General features: G+C 34.6%; 1 pseudogene; it reads left to right on the forward strand.

Moving 5' to 3' along the window:
* Positions 1 to 25,063, forward strand: part of LOC107963179 (uncharacterized) — a 34,021-nt pseudogene that overhangs the window by 8,328 nt on the left and 630 nt on the right.

The raw sequence follows: 25,063 nt of genomic DNA on the forward strand, positions 1-25,063 counted from the left end.
GTCATGCAAAGGCCAAAATTTGATAGTTGGGAATCACCAGAGAGTGATGTAATTAAGATTAACTTTGATACCTCTTATCATCAAGAGTTGCATAAATCAAGTTCGGGGATTATAGCATGAAATAAAGAGGGGTTGGTGATGGCAACATGTATTTACCCATGGGAGAATATTCTGAATCCGATTATACTAGAGGCGTGAGCATGTTTACAGGTAGTCATCTTCACAGAAGAACTAGGGTTTAGAGATGTTTGTTTGAAAAGAAATGCTTTAACGGTAGTAAAAAAATTGAAATTTGCAGAAGAGGACATGTAACATCCCAAAATAGGGCCTAAACAGAACAGTGGTTGCGAAACCACAAATTCGAGGTAGAAAAATTTATTTTATTATTATTTTGAGGTTCATGGTATGATTGCATGATTATGTGAAAATTTCGTGATGAAATTCTATGCATAAAGTGCTTAAGTTGAGGTTAGGGACTAAATCGAATAATTTGCAAAACTTGCATTCTAGAAGTTTTTAGTATGAAATTGAACACCCCTTACCCGTATCCGAGGCCGGGCTAAGGTACGAGGCGTTACCAGACAAACATACAAACATTAAACTAAAATACGAGCCATAAAATTTTATTCATATTTCAAAGCGTTCATTCTCTTACACATAGTCCCTTATTTGAGTCTACGGAGCCCAAAACATACTTTAGAAAGGGTTTGGGACTAAACCGAGAACTTACGAAAATCTTGGAAATTTCATGCTTTAAGGCTCCACACGCCCGTGTCCCAAAGTCGTGTTCCATACACGGCTGAGACACATGGTCATGTCTCTGCCTGTGTGGAATATACCTAGGCTATTTTCCAAGCTTTGGTCAACCTTGATCTCTTACACACTTATACAAAATCAAAAGCATATAACATGGTATTCATTTAATGATTAAACATACTCAATTAAACCACTTATACATTTATACCAAGATTATCATCTTACCAAATATCTTCAGCTTAATCATCAAGCATTCATATTTAAAGCTAGATCATATCTTTATAAAATACCACGATTCAGATGCACAGAATAACATGTTTGCCTGAAACATTTCAATTCAATTCCATACCCAACAAGCATTACATTGAGACTAGTCATATATATATACATGTCATGATACATAACATTCTCTTTTTGTTTTCTTATAAACACATATCATTTATTTCATTATATCAATATTTCATATACCATAGTTTTCATGTATTCCACATATATTTATTTTCCTCCTCCTCCTCTCCATTCCACATCCTTAATGTATATAGCATTCTTGTAAGTACGATTTCACAATTTACTAATAAATATTCACATCAAACTATCCACACGAGTCATAGTCACTTAATTATTTATAATTCGAGCTACAGAGCTCCAAATTAAGATCCGTAAATTTCCCATGAAACTAGACTCACATATCATTCCACTATAAAATTTTCATAATTTTTGATTTATCTTGAAAATAGACTCATTATGGATTTTAAAAATATAATTTTTAGACTCTAATTATTTTTCTCCAAATGTTTGTGATTTTCCAAAGTCAGAATAGGGGATCACATAATCATTCTGAATCAGTCTCGTAAAAACATAAATATCTCAAAATATAGAACTCCTTTGCTTTGTATGTTTCTTTTATATGAAAATAGACTCATTAAGATTTAATCTGATATCTCATTCAGTCTCTGATTCAATTTATACTATTTTTGGTGATTTTTCAAAATCACGTCACTGCTACTATCCAAAACAGTTTTATTGCTAATTCACTTTTTCACACTTTCTTTGTATTAACCTCATTTTAACATACATATCACAAATCATTTTCACCACATTTCATACATCACAAGTATAGGCCCATGATCACAAGGTCACCATAAAATCATCCTCATGTATAACTTACTTGTTTATAACCTTACCACATCCTGGTCACTTAATGAACACATCATTCACATAACCAAGTTCATGCACTTATTCATCACAAAACTCACAAAGCAATACATAGAGAGTCTCCCGTTGAACACTTCGGATCAATCCTTGATACTTGGTGGTTTCAGCATATAGCTCCACCCATCATATAGTTCGGCTCTCTTGTACACATGGTGAACACTTAGTACCACCCATGTGACCTAGCCAGTTTATCTCGTAGCCCTCTTGTCTACATGGTGTCCTTCACTTGGAACCACGCATGCGACCTAGCTACATATATCCCGTAGCTCTCTTGTCTACATGGTGTACACATAGTATCACCCATGCGACCTAGCTACATCATAATGTCTTGTAGCTCTCTTGTACACATGATGTGCACTCAGCACTATACATGTGAGCTAGCTACATACCATCTGTATCATCCAATCTTTCCGAAGGTTCAACCGGGATTTCTCTCTCTTTCCCAACAACTTCACCAATCAAGTAATTATCCACGAACATATTTCCAATATTATTATAAAATATCATAATACAAGTAATATTGATGTATTACTTACATATAAACTTACATCTCATTTAATATCAACGCAATAACATTAAATTACACATTGTCTTATTAAAAATCATTTGAACTTACAATTTCCCATAATATCCATAATCATAGAAATCACATTTATGTATGATAATTCAATGCACTTCATGTACCATAGACATATTTTTAAATCAATTCATAAACTTGGCACCATAATCATTTAATTTAACATAATTCAATTAATTCACTAAATTTAACTTTCAAATATAAATTACAGCATTATTGTTGTATTATTATCATACCAACTTACATACTTTCAACACTTCGGAGATCATAGTAAATATATCAATTTACATTGGAACATGCATAAATTAATGCTTATTATACATATGAACTTACCTTGATATTAAAACGACCATTTTACCAACTTTCCCAATTTTCAATTTTTCTCTCATTCTAGGTTCAAATCTCGTTTTCCGGGATCTAAAACATCATATTTTACTTATTTAATTAATGTACTATTCAAAACAATCCTTAACTCAAACTTTGGAAAAATTACAATTTTGCCCCTAAACTTTTGCATATTTACACTTTTGCCCCTAGGCTCGGGAATTAAACTTCATCCCTTATTATTATGTTTCATGACATGATGATCACTTTTCCCTTCTATGGCAAGATCAAATTCTCACCCTAACATATACTTATGACTATTAGGTATTTTTACCGATTAAGCCCTTTTGCTTGTTTTCACTTAAAACCGAGTAGCACAAGTTGTCTAACATAACTTAAAACCTCATATTGTATCATAAAACACCAGAATACAAAAATTTTACCTATGGGTATTTTTCCAAATATGAACCCTAGGTTGAATTATTGCTAGCATAAGCTAAATCAAGTTACCGGGACTCCAAAAACGTAAAAAACTTGAAAAATGGGGTTAGAACGGACTTACAATTGAGCTTGGGAAGCTTGAAAACCCTAGCCATGGAGTCTCCCTTGGTATACACGTCCATGGTGAAGAAGATGAGCAAAATTTGCTTTTAATTTTGTATTTTAATTCATTTTACCCCTAAATGACCAAAATACCCTTACTACTAAACTTTCCAAAAATTCCATCCATGTCCAATTTTTGTCCATAACTTAGAAATTGGTCAAATTGCTATTTAAGACCTCCTAATTAATATTTCAAATCAATTTCATACTAGAAACTTCTAGAATGCAAGTTTTGCAACTTATTCAATTTAGTCCCTAACTTCGAATTAAGCACTTTATGCATAGAATTTCTTCACGAAATTTTCACACAATCATGCAATCATATCATAGACCTAAAAATAATCATAAAATAATTATTTATATCTCAGATTTTGTGGTCCTGAAACCTCGGTTCCAACTAGACCTAATTTTGGGCTATTACAGAAATTGCTTTGGAATATTAATTAGGAGGGTTTAAATAAAAATTTGACCAATTTTAAGTTCATGGAAAAAAATTAGGACATGGAAGGAATTTTTGAAAGTTTAGTAAGGAGGGGCAATTTGGTCATTTGGATATTAAATGAATTAAAAAGGGAAAAATAACACAAAAATGGTCATCTTGTCAATTAGTTTCTGCCGATTTTTGCTCTCCTCCATAACTGGGGTTTCTTCAACTTTCAAGCCTCATAATAAGTGATTCTAAGCCCCGTTTTTAATGATCTTTACGTTTTTAGAGTCCCGGTAACTTGATTAAGCTTATTCTAGCAATAATTCAACCTAGGGTTCATATTTGGAAAAATGCCCATAGCTGAAATTTGTGTATTTTGGTGTTTTATGATAAAATATGAGGTTTTAAATTATGTTAAACAACTTATGCTACTCGGTTTTAAGTGAAAACGAGTAAAAGGGCTTAAATCGGAAAAAAAATACCAATAGTCATAAGCATATGTTAGAGTGTGATTTTGATATTGCCATAGAAGGGAAAAATGATCAGCATGTCATAAAACATAAGAAAATAGGATGAAGTTTAATTTACGAGCCTTGGGGCAAAAATGCAAATATGTGAAAGTTTAGGGGTAAAAATGTAATTTTTCCAAAGTTTAGGTCACGGACTGTTTTAATAAATGTAAATATTAAATAAGTTAAATTTTCTATTATAGATCAAGAAGAATGAAATTCGGGAGTAGATCGGGGAAAAGAAAAAGTAAAGGACTAAATTGTAAAGTTTAGTCACATTTTGTATCAATGTAAGTTATAGTAAATAAATGCAATATTATTTTATTTTACATTATTATTTTCAATTTCCAGCATTTATATATTTATGTTATGAAAATATTTAAAGTCGAATTTAAGGTGAAGTGACAGAGGAAAAGTGTTAGAAAGCCCCGGTTGAACCCTAGGAATGTTAGGATATTAGGGTTGACAGGACAGAACAGAAATGAGCCATGTAAGTCCATATTAGAAGTATGGCTTTGGAGACAGGATTGAGCCATGTAAGTCCATATTATATATGGCATTGGAGATAGGAATAATTCATGTAAGTCCATGTCAAAGACATGGCATTGGCAGGATATTGAAAGACAGGAACGACCCTAGTATCCTTAGTATTCCGAGTGGTTCAACGGGTCAGGGTACGAGTTAAATTACAGTGAATTAACAGCAAAGGAAAAGTAGATTATATTTATGAAAAAGGAAAGGTCAGGTAAGAAAGAAGGTAAGGGAATAAAGAAGAAGATAGAAATTGAAAAGTAAAGAAATTTATGATGTTAGACGATATTATGCATAATTATCCCTTATGTTGAATGTTGTGATTTATTTTCTTGTAAGCTTACTAAGCCTAGTGCTTAATCTCTTTATTTTCTTCTTCTTATAGTACTTATCTAGCCACTCGGGGATCGAAGGAAACGTCGGAGGCCGATCACACTATCAAAGAAATAACTCGGTATAATTAGACGTTTTGTTTTGGGTATGGCATGTATAGAAACTTAGCTACTTTTGGTATAATATGAACAATGAATGATGTGTAAATACTTGCTAGTGATTAGCTAATAAAATGGCCAATGATATACATGTTTATTAATATGTATGAGTGAATGGTGATTATCACATTAAAATTATGAAAAATGTGAAAGTAACCTAAAAACAGATTCAAGTAACAGAAATGACGTAACTTTGAAAAATCACTAAAAATTGTAGAAACATAGTTTGAAGATGAATAATATATGAAATTAAATATTATTATGTCTATTTTCTTATGGAATAAGCAAAACAGGTAAAGGTATTATATTTTATGAGATATCTGAGTTTTAGTGAAACAGGGTCAGAGCGATTTCTAGATCCCCTATTTCAACTTTGGAAATTCTCCATAAATTGTACAAAAATAATTATAAAGTGTAATTTATATGGTTAGAATCCTTGTTGATTCTAGTTTTAAGAGAAACAAAAGGGTTATTACATGGTTCATAGTAAGAAGAGGTCAGTGCAGTCGAGTTTTGAAACAGGGGAAACTTTAACTAATAAATTGTACTAAATGGCCAAGTCAAAAATTCTAGAAAAAAATTAGTAGATAGATATATGAGTCTAGTTTCAGGAAAAATTTACGGATCTTAATTTCGAGTTTTGAAACTCGAGAAATGAATTTTTAAGCAATCATGACGCAGAAAAATAGTTTATTCCGAAAATTAAAATAAGTGGTTTAGAGTTGTTTAAAATGTAAGATAAGTTTAGTAACACCTCAAGCTTGACTCCGGTGACAGTTTCGGGCATGGGGGTGTTACATTTATTGGTATCAGAGCAGGTTTAGTCGGTTCTCGGAACAGTCAGTGTGAGAAAAAGTCTAGCTGTACATGCCATACTTGTATTTTGATAGTGTGACGACTCCTGACGATTTTTAAATATTTTGTTTTATAGTAATGGATCCCGGGCGAGCTGGTGATGATGATGTAGAAAGTAATGCGTCTGCTCCCGCAGAAGGGGCAGCGCCATCTGAGAATAGGCCAGTAACAGTTGATCAAGGAGGAGTGACTCGAGAAGCTCTCTTCCGGGCTTTGAATGATTTGTTTGCTGAGTTCGTTCGTACGAATCCGGTAGTTAGACCTCCACCTCCACATGATTCTCAGGCTACCCATGTAGCTCAAGCTTCCTCAGTCACAGGTTGTGACACCCCTAATTTGACCCTAGTCGAAAAGTGGTTTCGGGACCACAAAATCGAGTCATAAAAATAATTAGTCATATTTTATGTTTATTATATGTGAATATGAATGTGTGAAAGTTTCAAGCTTCGATTTAGTCGATTGCATGTGAATCCAGCTAATCAGACTTATGTATGACACTTTTAAAATGTGATAGGTTAATCTATAAGGATCAATTAGTGCATGAAATCAAAAGGGTAGACTTGCATGTCAATTTCCCCCCTAATTAGTAGTGGCCGGCCATGAGCATGAGGGTGGACAAAATGTTATGGCTAAAACATGTCATAAACATGTTGGGTTAATGCTTTATGTTAGGAATAATAAAATAAAGAACATGGGCAATAAAATAATAGTGTTAGTAGTAGGAGAAACAAAAAAAATATATGCGTGGTTGTTTCCCCATTTTTGCCGTACCTAGAAGAAAAAAAAAGGAAAAAAAAAGGCTTCATCCTCTTTGTTCTTCTTGACCGAAAAATGAAAGAAAGAAGAAATATATTTTGAGGATTTCGGCAAGATAGCAAGCTAAAAATTTAAGGTATGTGCATTCGGTCATAGAGAAAATTGAATCAAAAGTTGGTTGATCCTTGTCCTCCATTGTCGTAGCCTAAAGGGAGGGAGAAGAAAGTTTGGTTGCCTTGATTTTTGGCTTAGAAGATGGCTAGAATGAGGTATGTATTGAATGATTCTTGAAAACCTATGCATGTTTGAGAGGATTAGTTCAAACTCTACTTATCCCATAGATTAAACTTAGAATTTTGATGTTTGAGATTCGGTCAATAAGCTTGAAACTCATAGTAGTTTGTTTTGTAAGCTTGGTATACGGTTGATAGATGTGTTTTGGTTTTGGTGTGATAAAGGTGTTGAAGATGGTGATTTTCGGTCATGCATTAACTTAAATTGTAAGTATGATTTATGGTATAATTTGTGTGATGGAATGGCCTTGAGATTTGGCTTGATTAAATGGGTAAAATGCTAAGTGTATTAAAGGTGATGTAATGGATATTTCGGTTTATGTGAAGTAAATATAGATGATGATTATAAGCTGTTTTATGATTTGATAATGGTGATTAAATCTTGTAGTTAAGTGTTTAGATATATATATTAATAATGAATTTAGTTGTACTTGCTATGTGAGAAATATGCAATGCTACAGGTATTTGATTATTAGATATGGTTATTTTAGGTTGATTTGTAATGGTATGATTGCATTGATGAATTGGTTTGAAAATGGTGGATAATATGTACATGAGTATTAGGATAGGGCTTTAAGTTCATATTGATAAGTATGCAATATAGGTATTTGGCATGTACATATATTGTTGATGTCGTATGCGTTGGTCATTTTTTTTATGTTTTGTAATGGTAAAAATAAATTTGTATCACTTTGTGTTATTTATATAAGTGGCTGTATTTTTGGCCATGGTAATTGGCTATCTAGGTTCCATTTATAATGGCAAGTAATGTGAGTTCTTGTTTGTGCATGTGAATTGGGTATTAGTGAAATAAACATAAAAGTTAGTCATGGTATATTTCATAAACACATTATGCACTGAAGTTATACGATTATCAACTGTGACTATTAAAGAAGTAATGTTGAATAAGTAATGAAACAAATTCATTTGTTTTAATTAAGCTTAAGAGCAAAGAGGATCAAAGTCGGATAGGGGAAAAGAGAGAGTAAACGAATAGCCGTGGATATCTAATCGTCGACCACTTCCGAGGTAAGTTTTAAGTGATTAAACGTTGAGTAAATTCAATCATAATATGACATAATGAGTTGATTTAATAAGATATGATGTGGCCATGATATGTCTTAAACTCAAATGGTAAGTTCATAAGTGTTTGGACTTGGAAATTTAAGAGCAAATTGTAATAATTTGCTTTGGACAGCAGCAGTAACGTGATTTTAGAAAATCACTATAAATTGTTGGTGTGGAATTATAGGCTGAATAAAATATGTAATCAAATCTTAGTTAGTCTAGTTTCTTATAAAAGAGACCGTGTAAGCAAAGAAATTTCCTATAAAGAGATATTTAAAGTTGTGTGGGACAGTGTCAGAATGACTCCGAAATCCCCTGTTCTGTATTTAGAAAATCATTATAATTTGTACAAAAATGGTTATAAGATAAAATTTATATGCTTAGACTCCTTAATTAGTCTAGTTTCAAATGAAATCAAATAGAACACATTTTTGAATTCTGTACAATGAAAAATTTGATTCGTACTGAAGAGTGGTCAGATTAGTCAAATAGTGAAACAGGGGAAACTTTAAGAAAAATCTGGTATTGATTGGCCAAACTTAAAATTTTGGAAATTTTATGGATGGAAGATATACGGGTCTATATTCAGGGAAAATTAACAGCAAGTGATTTGGAGTTTTGTAGCTCCATTTATAAATAATTTAGTGACTATTGCTCAAGAAAACAACTCGTAGTGAATATGTGATTTTGTTGTAAACATGGATAAAACTTGTTTTAGTTGCTCATAAGCTATTGATTAAACCCATACGTGAATTCTGAAAAGTGATATTGTAAAACGATATATGAGTGTTAGACGGATCTTTGATATTAAAATTTGTGAAATTGTAAGTTTATGAGTATTCGAATATGAAATGACAGTATGGCGTGAAATTGAATTATTCATTGGAAAATGATTGATGTAGATTCGGCCAAGACAAAGTGTATACATGATAGTATATGTGGTATGTGAAGTATATTTGGATAATTGTGATGTGAATACATGAAAATTTATATTTTGATTTAGGATTTTATGTGATGAATTTGAATGTGTATATATGAGATAAGGCCGAATGGCCAATGTGATGAATGTGAACATGCATATATGTGATAAGGCCGAATGGCCAATGTGATGAATGTGGGCATGCATATGTGTGATAAGGCCGAATGGCCAATGTGGTGAATATGAACATGCATATATGTGATAAGGCCGAATGGCCAATGTGATGAATGTGAACATGCATATGTGTGATAAGGCCGAATGGCCAATGTGGTGAATATGATCATGCATATATGTGGTAAAGCCGAATGGCTAGTGTGAAATATGTAGGCGATGTACGTATATTGTGGCCGAACGACCAAATGTGAAAGGTGTGTATTATTAGATATTTGATGAGGCAAATGAATTACAAATATGACAGTCGATGTGAATGTTGTAACATGTGATTAAATGTACATGAAACTTGGAAATATATTCCGGGTAAGACCTGATGACTACGTGTGGAGATTATGTCCGGGTAAGACCCGATGACCACGTGTGGAGATTTTGTCCGTGTAAGACCCGATAACTTCGTGTGGAGATTTCGTCTAAGCTAAAGGTCTCGCTGATAATCCAAGTAGAGGTTAAAGCTATAAGACTTCGTAATAAGAATTGCTTATAAATATATTCAATGCGAAAGGTTAAACAGGTATGTACTCCAAGTTTATATGTGAGCTTGATTTGAATTAAATCATAAGGTATTTATGTGATGCATACGAAAGCAATCTATGAGACTATTCCTATGATTATGTGACATCGGATCAGTGTGAGAGGTTATGTGAAATCATACAATATATCTATGTCACATGAGCTCACTTTTATGTGAAAGTTTATCTGCCTATTGTATATGATGAGATGTGCATATTCGGTAAAGGGATGGTATGCCCGAAGGAAGAGTGAAATAAAATATACGAACAACTATGTTATAATTTGATTGTTATCTGTTGACATTGCTTAAAACTTACTAAGCATTGTAATGCTTACTCCGTTTACTCTGTTTCCTCTGTTTTATAGATCTCATTGCGAAGCTACAGGCTCGGGGATCGTCAGCAACTAGTCACACTATCACTATCAACCGCTTGTTACTGTTATGTTTAGAATTATTTTATGGCATGTATAGAATAGACTAGTGGCGGAATAATATTTTTGGTTAATGTATATAAGCCATGCGAAAATGGCATCTTTTGAATGTTTACTTAGTGAAGTTTAAATTTTACCTCTGGCTGTGCTTAGTACTTATTTAAATGAACGATCTTTATTTTAAGAAAAAGTTCAAAATTTTACTGTTCTGACATGAGTTACAAGTCCGGTAATGCCCCTTACCTATTCTGGCGACGGTTACGGGATAGGGGTGTTACACAGGTACAGTGGTAAGAGAAAAGCCACCAGTTATAGAATCAGGAAACAAGGGGCAGAAGAGTTCCGAGCAACAAAAGATGATGATGCAGAAATAGCAGAATTTTGGTTAGAAAATACTATCAAAGTCTTTGACGAATTATCTTGTACACCCGAGGAATGTGTGAAATGTGTAGTATCACTTCTTAGAGACTCAGCCTACTACTGGTGGAAGACACTTGTATCAGTTGTACCGAAAGAGAGGGTCACTTGGGATTTCTTTTAGGAAGAATTTCGTAAAAAGTACATCAGTCAGAGGTTTATTGACCAGAGGAGAAAGGAATTCCTGGAATTGAAACAAGGCATTATGACAGTGACCGATTATGAGCGTGAATTTGTCAGGCTTAGAAAATATGCTCAAGAATGTGTGTCCACAGAGGCTATCATGTGTAAAAGGTTTGAGGATGGGTTAAATGATGATATCTGACTGTCAGTTGGTGTCCTAGAAATAAAAAAGTTCGTTATTTTAGTTGAGAGAGCCTGTAAGGCAGAGGAGCTGTTAAAAAGAAAAGGCAAAGTTGAGACAGAGACACAAGATACAAAGAAAAGACAGATGAGTAGATCATTTCAGGCTACATCTAAGAGGCCCAAAGAGTTTTCTACCAGATCTAGCTTCTCGGCAGGGCAATCTAGTCAGAATAGCGGTAGCAGATTTAAGGATCCGAAAGCTCAGACCACCTCGACTACGAGTGTAGGTAATGTCAGACAGGGTAGATCAGGGTGTCCACGGTGTGGTAGACTTCATTATGGTCCTTGTCGGGCAGGCGAAAATGTTTTCTATAAATGTGGTGCTCCAAATCATTTTGTACGAGAATGTCCAGAAGTGGCTAGCCGAGAGGTAACACAGAGTGCTAGATCCGGAAATGCTCCTACTAGAGGTAGATCACCGAGGCAACTGGGAGTAGGAGCAAGTAACAGAGGTACCTCTAGAGATTCGGCTGTGAGACCAGATGTTAGAGCCCCTGCAAGAACTTATGCTATTCGTGCACGCGAAGAGGCATCCTCCCCCGAAGTGATTACGGGTACATTTTCTGTACATGATATTAATGTCCTTGCTCTGATTGATCCGGGTTCGACTCATTCTTATGTTTGTATGAAATTGATGCCTAGTATAAGTATGCCTATAGAATCTATAGAATTTGTGATTAAAGTATCGAATCCATTAGGCAAGCATGTATTAGTAGATAAAGTATGTAGAAATTGTCCTTTAATGATTAGAGGCTACTGTTTTCCAGCCGATCTCATGCTATTGCCATTTGATGAGTTTGATGTGATTCTTGGTATGGATTGGTTGACTACACATGATGTGATAGTGAATTGTGGAAAGAAATTCATTGAGTTGAAGTGTGAAAATGGTGAAATTCTTCGGGTTAATTCAGAAGAGTCAGCTAGTTTATTTCCCATAATTTCTGTTATGTCTGCTCAGAAATGTTTGAGAAAAGGGTATGAAGTTTATCTTGCTTTTGTGTTGAACACTAAAGATCCAAAATTGAAAATTGAATCAGTACCTATGGTATGTGAGTTTCCCGATGTGTTTCCGGAAGAACTAGCAGGTTTGCCTCCTGTTAGAGAAGTTGAGTTTGGTATTGAGTTGATTCCAGGTACCACGCCCATTTCTATTGCTCCTTATAGAATGGCTCCATTGGAATTGAAAGAATTGAAAGCTCAGTTGCAAGAATTAACAGATAAAGGCTTTGTAAGACCCAGTAGTTCACCATGGGGTGCACCAGTGCTATTTGTGAAAAAGAAAGACGGATCGATGAGATTGTGCATAGATTATCGGCAACTTAACAAGGTAACAGTAAAGAACAAGTATCCATTGCCTAGAATTGATGATCTGTTTGATCAATTGAAGGGAGCTACTGTGTTTTTCAAGATAGATTTGAGATCCGGATACTATCAGTTGCAAGTTAAAGAGTCAAATGTCTTGAAGACTGCTTTCCGGACTAGGTATGGTCATTATGAGTTCCTTGTGATGCCATTTGGCTTGACTAATGCTCCTGCCATTTTCATAGACTTAATGAACCGAATTTTCAGACCGTACTTAGATAATTTTGTAGTTGTGTTCATTGATGATATTTTGGATTTATTCTCATGATGAGACTGAGCATGCAGAGAATTTGAGAACAGTTTTATAAATTCTGAGAGATAATCAGTTGTATGCCAAGTTCAGCAAAAGTGAGTTCTGGTTACGAGAAGTTGGTTTTCTTGGACATATTGTCTCAGGTGAAGGTATTAAGGTTGATACGAGCAAGATTTCAGCCATTGTTGATTGGAAGCCTCCTAGAAATGTATCAGAAGTTAGAAGTTTTCTTGGTCTTGCTGGATATTATAGACGATTTGTGAAGGGATTTTCCATGATAGCTACCCTGTTGACGAGACTACTACGGAAGGATGTTAAGTTTGAATGGATTGAGAAGTGCCAACAAAGTTTTGACAAGTTAAAAGCATTATTGACGGAAGCTCCTATCTTAGTATAGCCGGAACCGGGTAAAGAATTTGTGATTTACAGTGATGCATCCTTGAATGGGCTCGATTGTGTACTCATGCAGGAAGAAAAGGTAATTGCTTATGCCTCTAGACAATTGAAGCCACATGAGAAAAATTATCCGACATATGATTTAGAGCTAGCTGCTATTGTATTTGCATTGAAGATTTGGAGACATTATTTGTATGGTGAAAGGTGCTGGATATTTACCGATCATAAAAGCTTGAAATACTTGATGACTCAAAAAGATTTGAATTTGAGGCAAAGAAGATGGTTGGAATTGCTTAAAGATTATGAGTTAGTGATTAATTATCACCCAGGTAAGGCAAATGCAGTTGCTGACGCTTTAAGTAGGAAACTTTTATTTACATTGCGAGATTTGAATACCAATTTAGCCATGTCAGATGATGGTTCTATTTTAGCTGAATTGAGAGCTAAACCGGTATTTCTTGAAGAGATTTGTGAAGCTCAGAAAGATGATAATTAGTTACAAGCTAAAAGAGTTCAATGTGAATCAGGCATAGAGTCAGATTTTCAGATCAGTTCTGACGGTTGTTTGATGTTCAGAGACAGGGTATGCATACCGAAGAATGATGAGCTTATTCAAAAGATCTTACAGGAAGCACATAGTAGTTCTTTGTCTATTCACCCGGGTAGTACAAAGATGTATAATGATTTAAAGAAAATGTTCTGGTGTGTAGGAATGAAAAGGAACATTTCAGAGTTTGTTTCTAGATGCTTGATCTGTCAGTAGGTAAAGGCCGAACATCAGGTACCTTCAGGTTTATTGCAGCCTGCGCTAGTCCCTGAGTGGAAATGGGATCGAGTTACTATGGATTTTGTGACAGGATTGCCGTTTACACCGAGAAAGAAAGATGCAGTATGGGTTGTGATTGATAAGTTAACAAAGTCGGCTCATTTTATCCCAGTTCGTATGGATTATTCACTTGACAAGTTGGCCGAATTATATATTTCAGAGATAGTCAGACTACACGGGGTACCATTATCGATAATTTCAGACAGAGATCTAAGATTTACTTCACGGTTCTGGAAGAAGTTACAAGAGGCTTTAGGTACGAAGTTGAGTTTTAGTACGGCTTTTCATCCTCAAACCGATGGTCAGTCAGAGAGAGTTATTCAAGTACTTGAAGATATGCTTAGATGCTGTGTTTTGGAATTTCAAGGCAGTTGGGAAAAATATTTACCATTAGTAGAGTTTGCTTACAATAATAGTTATCAGTCAAGTTTGAAGATGGCACCTTATGAAGCTTTGTATGGACGTAAATGTCGCACACCTTTGTATTGGACAAAGCTTAAGGAAAATCAGATTTACAGGGTTGATCTAGTTAAGGAAACAGAAGAGAAAGTAAAAATCATCAGAGATTGCTTGAAAGCAGCTTCAGACAGACAAAAGTCGTATGCAGATTTGAAGAGAAAAGAGATTGAGTATCAAGTTGGTGACAAAGTTTTTTTGAAAGTATCCCCGTGGAAGAAAGTTCTCAAATTTGGTAAGAAAGGCAAACTAAGTCCACGTTTTATTGGACCGTTTGAAGAAATTGAGAGAGTCGGACCATTAGCATATCGGTTAGCTTTGCCGATTGAGTTAGAGAAGATTCATAATGTATTTCATGTGTCTATGCTACGTCGTTATCGTTCAGATCCGTCACATGTGATTTCTCAGACAGAGGTTGAGATTCAGCCAGACATGACTTAAGGTGAAGAACCGGTAAAGATTCTAGCTCGAGAGGTAAAGCAATTAAGGAACAAATGTATTGCACTTGTGAAAGTACAATGAAATAGACAGGGGGTAGATGAGGCTACATGGGAACCAGAAGAGGCTATGCGAAAACAATACCCAAATCTCTTCACAGGTAAGATTTTCGGGACGAAAATCCCTAAAGGGGGGAGAAATGTAACATCCCAAAATAGGGCCTAAACGGAACAGTGGTTGCAAAACCATAAATTCGAGGTAGAAAAATTTATTTTATTATTATTTTGAGGTTCATGGTATGATTGCATGATTGTGTGAAAATTTTGTGATGAAATTCTATGCATAAAGTGCTTAAGTTGAGGTTAGGGACTAAATCGAATAATTTGCAAAACTTGTATTCTAGAAGTTTTTAGTATGAAATTGCTTTGGAATATTAATTAGGAGGGTTTAAATAACAATTTGACCAATTTTAAGTTCATGGACAAAAATTAGGACATGGAAAGAATTTTTGAAAGTTTAGTAAGGAGGGGCAATTTGGTCATTTGGATATTAAATGAATTAAAAAGGGAAAAATAACACAAAAATGGTCATCTTCTCAATTAGTTTCTGCCGATTTTTGCTCTCCTCCATAGCTGGGGTTTCTTCAACTTTCAAGCCTCATAGTAAGTGATTCTAAACCCCGTTTTTAATGATCTTTACGTTTTTGGAGTCCCGGTAACTTGATTAAGCTTATTATAGCAATAATTCAACCTAGGGTTCATATTTGGAAAAATACCCATAGATGAAATTTGTGTATTTTGGTGTTTTATGATAAAATATGAGGTTTTAAATTATGTTAAACAACTTATGCTACTCGGTTTTAAGTGAAAACGAGTAAAAGGGCTTAAATCGGGAAAAAAATACCAATAGTCATAAGTATATGTTAGAGTGTGATTTTGATATTGCCATAGAAGGGAAAAATGATCAGCATGTCATAAAACAGAATAAAATAGGATGAAGTTTAATTTACGAGCCTTAGGGTAAAAGTGCAAATATGTGAAAGTTTAGGGGTAAAATATAATTTTGCCAAAGTTTGGGTCACGGACTGTTTTAATAAATGTAAATATTAAATAAGTTAAATTTGCTATTATAGATCAAGAAGAACGAAATTCGGGAGTAGATCGGGGAAAAGAAAAAGTAAAAGACTAAATTGTAAAGTTTAGTCACATTTTGTATCAAGGTAATTTACAGTAAATAAATGCAATATTCTTTTATTTTACATTATTATTGTCAATTTCCAGCATTTATATATTTATGTTATGAAAATATTTAAAGTCAAATTTAAGGTGAAGTGACAGAGGAAAAGTGTTAGAAAGCCCCGGTTGAACCCTAGGAATGTTAGGATATTAGGGTTGATAGGACAGAACAGAAATGAGCCATGTAAGTCTATATTAGAAATATGGCTTTAGAGACAGGATTGAGCCATGTAAGTCCATATTATATATGGCATTGGAGACAGGAATAATTCATGTAAGTCCATGTCAAAGACATGGCATTGGCAGGAGATTGAAAGACAGGAACGACCCTAGTATCCTTAGTATTCCAAGTGGTTCAACGGGTCAGGGTACGATTTAAATTACAGTGAATTAACAGCAAAGGAAAAGTAGATTATATTTATGAAAAAGGAAAGGTCAGGTAAGAAAGAAGGTAAGGGAATAAAGAAGAAGATAGAAATTGAGAAGTAAAGAAATTTATGATGTTAGATGATATTATGCATAATTATCCATTATGTTGAATGTTGTGATTTATTTGCTTGTAAGCTTACTGAGCCTAGTGCTTAATCTCTTTATTTTCTTCTTATTATAGTACTTATCTAGCCACTCGGGGATCGAAGGAAACATTGGAGGCCGATCACACTATCAAAGAAATAACTCGGTATAATTAGACGTTTTGTTTTGGGTATGGCATGTATAGAAACTTAGCTACTTTTGGTATAATATGAACAATGAATGATGTGTAAATACTTGCTAGTGATTAGCTAATAAAATGGTCGATGATATACATGTTTATTAATATGTATGATTGAATGGTGATTATCACATTAAAATTATGAAAAATGTGAAAGTAACCTAAAAACAGATTCAAGTAACAGAAATGACGTAACTTTGAAAAATCACTAAAAATTGAAGATGAATAATATATGAAATTAAATATTATTATGTCTATTTTCTTATGGAATAAGCAAAACAGGTAAAGGTATTATATTTTATGAGATATCTAAGTTTTAGTGAAACAGGGTCAGAGCAATTTCTGGATCCCCTATTTTGACTTTTTAAATTCACCATAAATTGTAAAAAACTAATTAGAAGGTTTACTTTATATGGTTAGAATCCTTGTTGAGTCTAGTTTTAAGAGAAACAAACAGCTTAGTCATATGAATTTTGTACAGGAAGAAACATGGTTCATAGTAAGAAGAGGTCAGTGCAGTCGAGTTTTGAAACAGGGGAAACTTTAACTAATAAACTGTACTAATTGGCCAAGTCAAAAATTCTAGAAAAAAATTAGTAGATAGATATATGAGTCTAGTTTCATGAAAAATTTACGTATCTTAATTTCGAGTTTTGAAACTCGACAAATGACTTTTTAAGCAACCATGATGTAGAAAAACAGTTTATTCTGAAAATTAAAATAAGTGGTTTAGAGTTGTTTAAAAGGTAAGATGAGTTTAGTAACACCTCAAGCTTGACTCCGGTGATGGTTTCGGGCGTGGGGGTGTTATAGGACAGATCAAACATAAGCAATTTTATAAAATATATTAAGGGAAGAGTGCCCAAATTTAGAAGTATACAGTTCAGATTTGTAACACCCCATACCCGTATCCTACACCGGAACAAAGTACAAGGCGTTACCTAACTTAAACTCGTGCTTACTACCAATTTCGAGTCTTCAAGATTTGGACAAATTTAAAACTTTCTCAAGCTTATAAACACGTCTTTAATGTGGGCCTAAGAGACCCAAAAACACCCATCGGAAATCATTTGAAAACAACTCGGGTTCTTTAGTCAACTTTAGAAAAATGATACTTGACACAGGGGCACATGCCCGTGTGGAAGGGGCAACACGCCCATGTGACCAATTTGACATGGTCGTGTGGTTGACCCGTGTGGCTCACATAGCCTAGGAAACATAGGGACACGCTAGTGTCCGACAACCGTGTGGAATTAATTCCAAATGCACACCTACAGGGGTTTTCACACGGCCTGAAACATGCCCGTGTCCTGGCCCGTGTGCAAAAACTTGGACATTCTATTTCTGACGTCAACATTTCTTAAGGGTAACACGGCCAAGGCATGCACCCGTGTGCTAGACTGTGCCATTCACATGGCTGAGACACACGGCCGTGTCTCTGCCTGTGTGTTTACTATCATGCATACTGACTTGAAATTTTTACGTGCAGGGGACACACGGCTGAACAACACGCCTATGGTGCTGGTCGTGTATCACACACGGTCTAGACACATGCCCGTGTGTCTACTCGTCTGGAAAAAAATTAGGCTATTTACCAAGCCTCTTTGCCACCCTTACTTACACAACCTACACAAAAACAACCAAAACCAGTACAAGACTATTTCATGCAATAAAATCAGCCACAATAGACAACATTTCATTTGTGCATTCTACTCATCCATGAACATAACACCATTTGCATATATCAAAATGAATATTAGCCATCATTCAAGGCTTAATACAAAATGAGGAATTTTTCCCAAGCCAACACATTTGGCCAAATTAATAACAACACAAAACACAAGTCTAGTTCCTTACACATGCCATATTCAAAAATATAATCAAACTATAACGGATGCTTCGATTGATAGTGTGATCAATAACTCTGACTTTCATTGATCCTTGAGCTAGATAGGCAGCACTATAAGAAAAAGGAAAGGAGAGGGAGTAAGCATAAAGCTTAGTAAGTTGCATATAAATAAATATACTACAACAATTTTACCATTCAGTAACATGCTCATGACACAAAAGTAGGCACAAGCATAATTTACTCATCATTATCCATATAAACCTCATAGCATAAATGGAGCTTATATCTTATACAATTCAAATAGGTATGTGTACCACTCACAATACGGTTATACTATGCTCATTAACTTAAAGTCATACTACCCATCGATGAACCATTTAGAACACTACCGGATATTCATTAAGCCTCAAACGTAGGTAAAGTGCCAATGCCATGTCCCAGACACGGTCTTACACTAGCTCATATCTCATGTTGATGCCATGTCCCAGACATGGTCTTAAACTGACTATCATCTCGTAGCCGATGCATGTCCCAAACATGTCTTACTCTAGCACTCATCTCAGTGTCGATGCCATGTCCCTGACATGGTCTTACACTGGCTCTCATAATGTGGTCGATGCATGTCCCAGACATTTCTTACACTAGCTCACAATAACCCATATGTCATGGCATGAATATCCGATTTATTTCCTAGGTTCAAACAAGAACTCTATTATCTCTATTCTCATCACATTTTCGCATTTCCACAAGTCAAGAAATTTATGCTATAATAATTAAAATACAATTCAACACATATACATTAGTGATGTGGTTGTATTATATACATACAACTTACCTCGGAATACAAAATGCGGCGACTAGTCGATTTAGTCGATTTGCTTGGCTTTCCCTCGGTCTAGATTTGGATTCAGTATTTCTTGATCTATAATAACAAAAGGCACTTATTTAGTCACTTTATCAATCGAGGCACTCTACAATTCATAATTGGGAAAAATGACTAATTTGCCCCTAGACTTTTGCAAAATGACCATTTTACCCCTAAGCCTGAAAATCGCTTTTTTATCAAATTTCTTCACACCTTAAGTCTAGCCGAATCCTTTCTACTCTTATGGCAACTCCAAATTTCCACTATTTCACACATTTATCATCTATTTTACAACTTATGCAAAATAGTCCTTTTAGGTGTTTTCAAGCTAACACCTTTCACAAAAGTTATTTATAAGACACCCAAGACTCATTTTCTTCCATAAAAAATCAAAAAAAATTAAAAATCCTTTCATGGACAAATCCTAAACTCTTAATCATTTTGCAAAACAGTATCCTCATTTGAAAGCTTAAGCTTCAAGGGTCTCAAAAGTACAAAAATATTCAACAAAGGGTTGGAAAATCACTTACTTGTGAAGGCTTAAAGTTGCTAAAATTTTTAAGCTCAAAAACCCTTATTTTGTTGAAAATTTCAGTGGTAGGGAAAAAGATGAGAAGGTGATATCATCTTTCTCTTATTTTATTTCTATTTTAGTCAAAATTGGTCACCAACCCACCTAATTTTGACCATTTCTCTTTCTTATGTCCCCTATGGCCGGCTAGCATCCTTTCTAAGGTCTATTTTCCCTTTAAACCCCCCCAATTAAGGTTTCATGGTAATTTAACACCCTTAGCTATCAATTTAAGACTTTTGCACTTTATGCGATTTAGTCATTTTTCTCAATTAGGCTTCCAAATGCTAAATTTAACTCACCAAGTTTTTCATGTACTTTTAAAAACATGCTAATACATCAAAATAATAATAAAATAATTTTCCTGACATTGAATTTGTGGTCCCGAGGCCACTATTCTGACTAGGCCCTAAATCAGGCTGTTACAAGATTCATACCTCAAATGGAAAATGAAACGACACATGGGTTGGCGATGGAAAGCTAAAAATATGATTACCTTGTTTACTGGATGGAGGAAGCCTCAAGGGAGGTGGAAAGGCTCGTTGATCGTGAGAGGAGGGGGCTTGTAAAGGGAAAGTAAGTTTGTGGCGATTGAGTCCAGATGTAAAAGGCGACTGATAGTTTGATAAACTCTGTGGCATATGGAGAGGCTGGGGAACAACTTGACGATATTTGGAAATCTAGGATGGTTTAGGTGCCTCTATGGTTCTTTAGTGCTAGAAAAGGTCATGGTAGTTTCTTGGAAATGAAAGTACGATTTCAGGCTTGGGGTCCTTTCGTTTCGTGGTTTTAGTTTTTTTTCCTTTTCTTTAACTTTGTTGATAGTTTTCTTTTGTCTTTATGTTTTCTTTATTGTTTCTATGATCCCCGAGGATTTGTTTGGTCGGCCAATGGTTAAAAGAAAATTTTAAGGACAGACAATGATCGATGGCTTGTAACCGTTTGTTTTCTTTTTCTCCAAGTATTAAATACATCAGTTGGTGATTTCCAAAAAACATTAATTGAAAATAGAAAATATAATATTTAGAGAAGAAGGGACAAAATAACAATTCAAAAAATAATTTAATTACAAATCTAGAAAGCATCGTAATTCCCTAGAACGAACAAGAAAATCATTTAATGCAATTACTACAGTACAAATCGATTACATTTTTAAAGTACTAGTAACGTAAAGAAACAATATTACGCTCAACTATCAGTATATTTCATACTAAATCTGGAAGCTCTTCAAATAGTTTTATGTTACCCAATCCACTTGAAGCTATTTTCGCCATATGATCGACAATCTTATTTTGAGATCTTAAAACGTGATGAAATCTTACTTTTTAGTCTTGCTTGAGCAAACTAAGTATTGAACCTAACTCCCCCAATTTGCTATTGGTCGTTAAATCGGTTAAAATTGATTCTACCAGAAGCACATAAGTTTTCTATATTCTCCCATACTATTTAAAGACCTTGTATCACCGCTCTTGTTTCGACCTTAAATTTAATCTAAAGACATTTATAAAAATTTTATTTTATTTTTATAAATTAAAAAATAAGTGAGTATTTGGTACACTAGTAGATTATCTTTTTTTATTCCAGAAGCAATTTTAAAAAATAGATATGTATTTTTTTATTAAATATTTTACTATACTCTTATAGGACACTTCTCAACCTTGGTTATAATATCTAATGCAAATAAATATTACAAAATGTATTTTCTTTCCAATTATTGTATTCACTAATATATAGAAATGGAAATTTATTCTAATTAAGTAATTATGAAATAAGAAAGGAGTTAATTGTCATTAAAAAAAAAGAAGCGAAGTGTGGATATATATATAAATAATAGACGAAGGGTGAGTTTGGATGGGTGGTGCGTTTAGCTGTGGTTAGTGTAAAAACAGCGGTGGCGGTGGAATTAGATACTGTAGTGATACTGTAACGTGAGACAAAAAGTAAATTAAACGTACCGCACCGCACCACAGTCAATCGCCCATCCAAACGAAGCCGAAGACAATTAGGTGAATCCAGTGCGTCCAATAACCGAGAAGCTGAAGAAAAGACGGCGTCTTTGTTTCTCAACCAAAACCAAAAAAATATTAATAAATATAAAAAACCCAATGGCAGAAAACTAAACTTAAAGTTCCATACCCCTTTATTAAAATAAAAAAAAAAAGCCTTCTCCTTGTCCCATGCATTTCTCACTCTAAAACAAATTATATACTTTGAGATTATTTCCTGAAAAAAATATTTGAGATATATATATCTCACTTTTGTTTCTACATTATTCTGCAAAATCTCGTCCGTTTTTTTGGCTGATTTCACTTTTTTTAAAATTTTGACTACTTTCCGTTACGTTAAAAATTCTAAACTTTTTATACCCTTGTAGTTTTAACGAGTTTTAAAATTCATTAAAAAAGAAAAAAAAAACCTAAAGAGACCGCCTTTTACTTTTACTTTTGTTTCTGGTTTTTTTTATATTATATTATAAGAGGGTGGCGTCGGCTAAGTGCGCCGGATGTGCCTGAGGAGAAGAGAAAGGCTATAGCTTTCTTGATTTAATAGAAATTTCCGGTGGTGGGTCGTCGTTGCTTTTTTGAAAGTAATCGTGGGCCGTACACGACGTGGGGTACTTGGGAGGAGCTTTTGTTAGGTGGGGCAGTTCTCCGCCATGGTACCCGAGATTGGAACCTCGTCGCTTCGGAGCTCCGAACCTGAGCTCTTTCTCCTTTTGCCTTCACTCCTGAGGTTATTATACGATTAACACTTTTTTTTTAATTTGTACATTCTGATTTGATCCATTTCTCCCTTTTTAGGTATAAAATTGTTCTTCGTTATTAATTTTAGCATTAAAGAAATGAGAGTGAAACAAGACAAGGACATGAATGGTTACGTTTTATGCGGCAAACAAGTCTTGACATTAACATATGTGTTTGTGTTTGTGATTTTGATTATTATTATTTAATTACTATTGTTAGGGTAACGGGGAAGTATTTGTCACGAGATTTCCAGGTGACCAATAAGGATTAATGAAAATGCATGAAGTTGAAAACCTTGATTATTTATGATCTTCACTTCTGGTTGGATTCTACTATAAAATGTATTTTAGGAAAATGAAAGCGCACAATTTTTGTAAATCAGGGTAGTTAATAGTTTGCTTTGACTCCCTAAATATAAGTATTTGTGTTCGATATTCGTGTTTTGACATTTTGCCTAATGTTCGACAAAAAGGTTCAAGGTTCGAATCTCGCCTCATAGGATGTCGGTTACTTGAACTATTGAATGATATTTGAAATGCATCAGTATGAATTCACATCTTTATAATACAACTACATGATTAAGGATGTGTATTTAATTGACTTATGTTGAACTTTCCTTGTTTAAATGGGAGGGAGTACTAGGATAATGCTCCAGCTGTTAATGCAGTGTACTGAAATTATTTGTCCAAATGGTCGATTTTATTTTCCTACATTATGGGGAATGCAGGCATGTAAGGCCAAGTATGAGGATCTACAACGACGTTACTCAGGTTGCAAGTGAGTAATCTTGTCCCAAGTTTGTTCGAATATTACGTATTAATTTCCATAGTTACATTCTCAAGTATGCTTCTTTTAGAGCTTGGTTTGAGGAGTTACGTAAACAACAAATGGCTGATGTGAGGCAAGCTTTAGAGGAATCCGAAGATTCAATCGGGTGAGTAATTTGCCTCTTTTGCCAAATGGGCTATGCTTTTAGTAGTTTTGAGTCTTGTTCCTATACTATTCTTTTGTAATCTGGCAATGGAGTTCCAAAATACTCAACACTTTAAGAAGATTCTCTGGTCATGCTAGCCAAAATGCGTAAAAGCTAAAGCTATGTCCTGGTTGATAGTCCTGAAAGAGCTTTTGTTTGCGTATTAGTTTGAATTTTAGTGAAAATTGAGCTTTTAATTTCGGATGTCTCAAAGTACATGAACCTGAATTTATGTTTTAAATAAGAACAAAGCAAATTTATGCTTTTGATCTTGGTATCTTCGGATTTTTTACGTCCTAAAACTTGCATTCTTGTGTTTATATTACTTTGGATTTATTCTAGTCCTCCTCAGGTCTCTGGAATCAAAGCTTGAAAGCCTAAAAGTTAAGAAAAGAAATGATTCAAGGGTTGATTATGATTCCAGTCCAACAGAATCAACCTTACCATGTCCTAAATCCGAGGGATTTAAGTTTTCCAGTAAGGACACATGCAAGGATGGCCTCTCTGCTGGTAGTTTTACGCAGGAGGCCCAGACAAACTGGGCGCTTGATTGTCAGATTCCAGCTGCAGTGCCTACTGAAGATATGGATTCCAAGCCAGTAGGAGATGCACTGACCTATGAGAGGGAGAAATTTTCAAGCATTGATAAGTTGGCAGATGCTCTATGTGGAGGAAAGTTACCGTGTATGCGGAAGAGGAGAGGGAAACGAAAGAGAAAAGATTGCAGTAAGGATACCAAAGAAGGGAGTGTGAGAGAAAGCGAGGCTTTATGCCCGGCTGATGTTGCAAGTGCTTTGCTTTGCAAAGAAAATTCAGTTAGCAACTCAGCTCAGATTGCCAAATCTTCAGCTGTCGAGGATCAAAGTGGAGGTTCAACCAAGGAAGGGATTGATGATATAATGAGAATATTCAGTTCTGTCGCAGAGAATGACTGTGCTTCCGTCTTTCGGCAAAGGCTTGATAGTCAGGTAAAGGAAAGTATTCTCAGTTTAGTTCATTAATGATGTCAATAATTTTTATTAATCTGCTTTTCTGTTACACCAAGCACTAGCTTTGTTCAGTCGTACCGAGGCTTAATGTTTATATATGGATAATCTCGA

This window comes from Gossypium hirsutum, chromosome A06 (assembly GCF_007990345.1).
Source record: "Gossypium hirsutum isolate 1008001.06 chromosome A06, Gossypium_hirsutum_v2.1, whole genome shotgun sequence".
NCBI lineage: Eukaryota > Viridiplantae > Streptophyta > Magnoliopsida > Malvales > Malvaceae > Gossypium > Gossypium hirsutum.